This window comes from Mus caroli, unplaced genomic scaffold (genome assembly GCF_978045245.1).
Source record: "Mus caroli unplaced genomic scaffold, Mus_caroli_1 scaffold_6, whole genome shotgun sequence".
In the NCBI taxonomy this organism is placed as follows: Eukaryota; Metazoa; Chordata; class Mammalia; order Rodentia; family Muridae; genus Mus; species Mus caroli.
In genome coordinates this window covers 128,117,157-128,124,564 of record NW_028227261.1, presented here as the reverse complement: position 1 = coordinate 128,124,564, position 7,408 = coordinate 128,117,157, and the positions used below count along the sequence as shown (strand labels likewise).

The window sequence follows — 7,408 nt, the reverse complement described above, 5'->3', positions numbered from 1 at the left end:
CCCTTCTCAAGGCCGGTCTGCAGGGTCGGATCTCAAAAGTTGGGACACCGAATCAGCTTTCATTCTCATAAGGTAACAGTTCTTTAAACATGCACAGCCCGGAGTGTCCAGGATGGTTCTCCTTCCTGTCTTTCAACACTGTGGACGAGAAAGGCGCCCACTTTGCTAGGAACTCTACATGTATGTCCTGGGAGCCCCGACACTCTTCAGCCTCCTCTTAGAGACTTAAAGGATCGCGCAGAAGGAGTTTTTCTCCTGAAAGGGGTTTTTTGAGGCCGGGACTGGGGTCAGCAGGGGTCTTCCTTGGCATGTGTCTCGCAGTAGGCCGTCAAGTCAGCAGCTGCCTTGGACACCTTTATCCTGTCGATGTTGGTTTCCATCTTCAGCAGCTCTATCAGCTTCCTGGCTTGTGCTATGCTGGCGGTATTGTCTCTGGCCATTGGAGAGTTGGATGGGGTCTTCAGACACTCTGGTCATTGTTCAAGGCCTGACGCTCGCTGGCAGATTTGACTTGCTTGGATCCAGAGGCTTGGTTAGAGAGCAGCTTCCCCTGGCGGAGCAGATGGGTGGTGAACACATAACATTTTAATGTCTAATGGGCATTGGGCATTAGTATTTTGCATTCTTTGTTTATTCAAAATTATACTACAAGTTGTACTCTTTCTCTGTAAAGATGGACTTCCTTATTTAATGTGAACAGTTAGGCTAACCTGATCATTTTAGTTTTGTTGCAAGAACTAAATTGTCTAATGATATAACTCATAAAATTTTCAGTGTGTGCAATGGAGCAAAAGTAATCATATGTGCTATTTAATTATACTTCTATTTCTTAGTACTATTTCAATTTAGACCACTTGAGAGATAAGAAAGCATGAATTTTAAGACATTTAAGATATTTTCTAGTTTATTCCGTTCAGTCACATATGTGTCAATTTTAACACCTCCCTTGTTTTACTCAAAAGTATGTTTCAGTTCTGTATTTGAACATCTTTCAAACAGTTCCAGGAAAAAAATCTGATACAGGAAAATATGTTTTAATAAATTTCGGAAAATACTGCTCATCTTAAAAGATCCAGCCATTGTTAAAGTGTTAGACAAAAAATAAACTGTGAAAAATTAACAACATTTACTGGCACATTGCATTAAAGATTCATTGGCAAATTCTTGTATACAAATTATATATTGGCCATTACTAAACACTCATCTCTTGCTGAACCACTAACTGAATAAACATTTCCATTTTTATTATAATCTTTTATAGCTTACTCCTGTATTTTTATAAATTTGCACATTTCTTATTTTGAAATATTGTCTTACTGTCCAGAGCATCATTGTTTCAGATGATGCAATTTATGGAAATAATTAAATATATCTTGTAATTTGCAGCAAAATATATTTTATGTGTTTATAGAAAATGGAATCGTGGAAAACTTGGCAGAGAATACCTGTGTACATGAGCTTGAATATTTTGTAAGTGAGAATTTAAAACTCAGTTTGAGCAAGTGTTATCGACTGTAGAAATAATTGTGTATTGAAGGAATTAAAGAAGACTTGAGCACTGAGATTTGAGAAGACTATAGTGTTTATTAGTACTTAAACAGTGTTCTGAGTCATTTAGAAACACCTGTCATCTTAATCCCTAAACTCATCTTCTGAAAGGCACAGTGTTCTTATCTCTATTCCCTCGATGAAGACTCCACCTAGTGAGATTTAGACACAGGCTCTCATGTATTGGGTCTCGATAGAATAAGAGAGATGATTTGGTAATGAGTCGTGCCTTTGGTGAAATGAAAAAGATGAACATGAATTTATTACATATGAAGATGCCACACCCAAAGAATCGTCTGTGAGTCATCAGCACATCATGGGAAACATGTAGAACTAGAAAGAAAGGTAACGGTAGACAGAGACACAGAACTCCGAGTTCAGTTCACAAATAGGCGATTTTAATTTTTTTCCTCTGCTGTTTATATATGTTTAGCTAGCTACTAAATAAAGAACTGTTGGCAAACCTTGAGCATCAGCGCCTTTTGTCCCTGATCTGAGTTCTGTTACTCATACTTCCCAACACATGTGGACTTGTTTCCTGTGGAGAATCTTCCTCCTTGGTATCACCTTGTGCCTGCCATTTCTCCCAGTCAAGTAGCCACACCATACTTGAGAAAGGAAGTGTAGATCTCTGGACACTGAAGGGATGATTCCTGGGTTTAGTGGCTGATGCTGAGATAATCAGAGAGCTGAGATAAGGAATACAGAAAGGGTTCAAAGAATGTGGGGAATCCAAGGGAGGGCAATCATGAATAAGGTGAGGTGTGTTCTTCTGTGCAGTGTTTCATTGAAGCTGGGAACGGTCTGAAATTAAAAAGTGGATTATCCTTTCTTGTGATACATATCATACACACATACACACATGCACACATATAATATGATGACTTTTTATTTCATTGAAGCCAAAAAAACTGTAGAATCTGTCAATTTGGAAGCAGTGTGTCTATCAAGTCTTTAAAATCAATTAAGTATTTGATTTACTGAAGAGTTATGTGAGATAATTTTTAGATATCTGGGAGATAATCTGGGGGCCCTGGAATTCATGTTGCTAATGAAACTAACCGGGGTAGATCGTTTCACCTTCTTGAGGAATCAACATACTGAGTTCCATAGTGGTTGTACCAGTTTGTACTCTCACCAGCAATAGATAAGAATTTTTCCTTTCCCCCACATCTCATCTGCATTTACATGTGTTGTCATTTGTTTATTGATGTTTGTAATTCAGACTTCAGAATGAGGAAATCTCAAAGTAGTTTCAATTTCCATTTTCCTTATGGTAAGAATCTTAAACATTTAAAAAATGAGGGGGTGGCAACATTTGGGGTTTAAATAAATAAAATATTTAAGAAAATGATTCTAAACAATTTAGGTTTTATTATTTAGAAAGCTGATGCTTCTATGGGCATCAATATTGGGCCACACATGGGCAGTGTTAGTAAGCAGGCTTCCCTTTCAGTGTGGGAGAAGTCTCCTAAGACCAAGACATAGTAACGAGGGTGACCAGAAATACTTTTTAAAGCCTCATTAAGAAATTATATCTGGAAAATATCATCCTGAGTGAGGTAACTCAGACCCAAAAGGACATGCATGGTATGTATTTAATAATAAGAGAAGATTAGGGGAAAAATATAGAATACCCAAGATACTGTCCACAGAACTCACAAAGGTCAACAAGCTGAAGGGCCCAAGTGAGGACATCTCAGTCCCCTTCGGGACAGAGAAGAAAGTAATCACAACTAAGGAGGGAGGGAGGGAAAGTGGACAAGGGTAGGGGGGTGACGAGGGGAACTCTGATCTGGTTTTGGGTGAGGGAAAAGGACTGAAGTCCTGAGGGCCAGCAGAAAGAATGTAAACAGGCAAGGAGCTAGGAGGTTGTGGTGATCCTCCAGAATGCACCAGAGACCTAGGAGGTGAGAGACTCCCAGGACTCAAAGGGACCTTAGATGAAATGCCTGACAGTAGAGAGAGGGAACTTCCAGCATGAAGACAGGACATCAAGTGAGGGAGAGGGTTGCTATCACAAAGTCACATCTCTGACCCATTATTGTTCCTGTCTGAAAGAATTACAGGGATGGAAATGTAGAGGAGCCTGAGGAAAAGAAGGTAGATACAAGCCCAAAGTGGGATCCAGATTAAGGGGAGGTCCTAAGACCTGACACTATTACTGAGGCTATGGAGCACTCACAAAATGAAACCTATCATGACTCCCTCTGAAAGACCCAACAAGCATCTGAAAGAGTCAGATGCAGATATTTTCACCCAACCAATGGACAGAAGCGGCTGACCCCTGTGTTTGAATTAGGGAAGAGCTGGAAGAAGCTGAAGAGGAGGATGACCCTGTAGGAGGACCCACATTCTCAGTTAACCTGGACCCCAGAAATTTCTTAAACACTGGACCACCAAACAGGCAGCATACACCAGCTGATATGAGACCCCCAACACACATATAGCAGAGGACTGCCAGGTCTGGCTTTAGTCAGAGAAGATGCACCTAACTCTCATGAGACTGGAGGCCCCAGGGAGTATAGAGATCTGGTGAGGTGCGTGGTGGGTGATGATCCTCTGTAGACAGGATGGTGGGGAGGAGGTATGGGATGTGAAACATTTGAAGGGGTGGACTGGGAGGGAATAAAATCTGGAGTGTAAATTAATTAATTTATCAATCAATCAATCAATAAAAGATAAAGAAGAATAAAAAAGAAATGATATCTATGGACTTTGAATTTTTAAAAAAATATATTTGTTTTATGTGTCTGAGTGTTTGCTAGTAGGTTTATATATGCACAATATTGCATTTCTTGTATCTGCATAGACCTGAAGAGACTGCCTGAATTACTAGACTTGAATTTACAAATGGTTGTGAGCTAATTTGTAGTTAGTTGGAACAGAACCCAGGTTCTCTGCAAGAATACAAAGTGCACTGATTCACTGAGTCATATATCCTGGAAAAACCAGAAATAAAGCAAAGAGGAAAATGGGAATGGTGTGAAGAGTGACATGCTGAATACATATAAAGTAGCAGAAATACTAATATGGAAAAGGTATGTCCAAAGGGTGATATAAATAATTTAAACTTCAGAATATTGAGTAGCATTAGTGTCGTGCCAATTAAGTAGTAATGGAACATTTCCAAAGGAAAGATGACAGGATAGCACACCTGATAGTTTACTTGTTCTTAAAATGTTTCATTAAATGTTAAAAATACTAGTTAAAGTATTATGAATTCAGAGCATGGCTCAGAGATCAACTGGAAAAATGTAATTTTAGCTCCTCTTAATTGGTTGAGGAAAATGTGAATTGGCTCAAAACTAAAAGTTTATTTCTAAAAGAGATTATCTATTTAGAAAATAATGCATTTTCTGCTAACCATCTTGTCTTTTAGAAAATCCTTCTCTTTGTCTTATCACCAAGAATCACCAAGGATCTCTTCAATGCTGTGCTATGGAATTGGTACACCAGTACTCAATTTATCAGGGACCTTACCCAATCTTCAGTCAATACAAAAATTACTTGTGGCACAGGTACACTTACATATTCACATAATTATCACTACCAGACAACTAGAGAGGGTCATCACATTATTAAAGCAAATTTAATATGACTCACTGAACAGTGTTTATTTTAATATAGTACATGGAAAAAACATTATTTTTTCAAAATAAATTTATGTCTGAAACCAAGAAATAGGATACAGATTACAGGAGTGCCAGATTATAGCCTCAGGACCTTAGGGACACTTTACTGAATACCATGAGGTTGATAATACAGGGGAACTGTAGGAAAATGTGTATTTCCAATTGCTATAAGGGAATTAGAATTGCATTTCCCCCTCATAGCACTGTTTTAGACAGTGTCCAGCCATTTAGCAGACAATTTAGTTGCTTCAGTAGGTTTTATGACTTCCTTTAACATCATTAAGCCATCATGAGCCTCTAGCAGCAGGTGAGAGAACTGCCCATGATAGTGATGGCTGATTATCAGTGTTCCCTCAGTCCCTCAGTGGAAGGCTGTTCCCAGACTCAGGGTTCTTTGCTCTGCTGTGACTTTCCTGTTGAATCATCCCATTGCAATGAGTTGCTCATCACTACAAGCAATTGTACTTTCTTCTTTGTCATCTTAGATCCCACACAGTACAGGACTTATGTCATTAACAAAGGGAACTTATTTAAACTGCAGTGTTCTATTACATGTTCCCATCTCCTCTTCTCTCTTTGGTGTTTACCAGGAAATACAACACAGTTTTAGTAATTGTAAAGACATAATTGGGTACATGACAGATAGACATGTACATTTAAAATCTGAGATACTTCCCGAAAAAAATAAAACACATTTTAAATTGCTGTGCACATGTGAAGCCAACTCAGAGAAGGGAGAGATGAGTCAGCTTGCATTCATTTAGTACTCAATGACCATATTAAGAAAAGTAGTATAGAATTTACTACACTAAAATCGTCCTAGGTTATCTCATGAAAACTAAAATAACTTGAAATGTGTGAGTGCTTACAGCATTTCACCTCTGTGACCACTATGCCTCTTTTAAAATGATCTTTTGAAAAAGATCTATTAAACAAATTTAACTAGAAGACAATAAATTGAAAGGCCAGGAAAAAGATACTCTTCCACCATCAGCTAACCCGAAACTTGCAAGGATGGAAGACAAATTTGTTGAAGCCCACTAGAAAATCAAGATAAAGGTAACCAGGTTGACAGAGCATCAAACTGAACACTGGATGCTAGCATAGGAAAGTTGGGGTCAAAGAGTTTGCCTTTCCCACCCCTCCTTCATTATATATACAATAATGACTAAAGATGGGAAACTCTAGAGAAATTTGTCCTCAAAACTTAGAAGTCTTGAAAATGTTCCATCTCTTTACTCACAGAACCTGCTGTTACCTTTCTGAGAAATGAAACCACAAGGACTAAACAGAATGTACAGTTTGTTAAACTTGATTCCTTAACTCTTTCTCCATTCCCCACTCAAACAACAATATAGTTATAAGTTTGAAAAACATTGACACTTACAAAACTTAGAATCATATTGTAACTGATTTATTTGAATGAATTAGTCAAAATGTGTGTGTTAGATTCAGCAATGAAGGCAAAGCAAGAATACTTTTACATCTGGTGAAGTAAAAATTTAGTGTCTGGCTTATAAAGAAAATTACTCGTACTAGTTGGTTCTCATTGATAGATAGAAGAAATTTTTAATTTTCAATTTGCTGATAATTTTTATAACTTCCATCAAACTAAAATTGAATGTGTTAGTACTATACTGCAGTAGTATTGCCTTTTTAAGCATTTGCAGCTGTTAATTACACTTGAGGTTGTGATGAAATGCAATTAATAGTAGATGAAAAGCCAAAATATTGCTTGTCTTATGCTATGGCTTCTGCACCTGTTAAGCCTGCGCACTGGCTTCAAATCTCCATGCTTCTGCCTTTCTCTTTATTCAAAGAATAGTTAGCACCAGCTGCACTTGTCACTACCAGCTTGTAATTCAAGCTACTTGGGCGTCTGATGTAAGATGACCCGACATTTAAGGACAGTCTCTAATGAGTCCCCCATGTTGCTCGTGAATTTTGCTCAGTTTATTAATTTTTATGATTAGGATTAGTCTGTTTTTCCTCATTCTGAAGACAAGTTTCTAATGGTGTATGAAGTAAGTTATTATATAATATTTCATTTTGTACTCATTTATTCTCCTTAGTGGATAAGTCCCTGAGAATTACAGACTTAGACTGACTGGAGGGTGTGCTTAGAATCTGCACTGCTTTACATGTCTGGGAAGAAACCAGAGTTTCCATTACCAGAGAGACCTTGAGATTCAGAGCTCTAACTGGGATATATCCATCAAATCTCT

General features: G+C 38.0%; 1 pseudogene; it reads right to left on the bottom strand.

Moving 5' to 3' along the window:
• Positions 1–225: 225 nt before the first annotated feature.
• Positions 226–440, bottom strand: LOC110293530 (guanine nucleotide-binding protein G(I)/G(S)/G(O) subunit gamma-2 pseudogene; annotated as a pseudogene).
• Between the last annotated feature and the right edge of the window lie 6,968 nt (positions 441–7,408).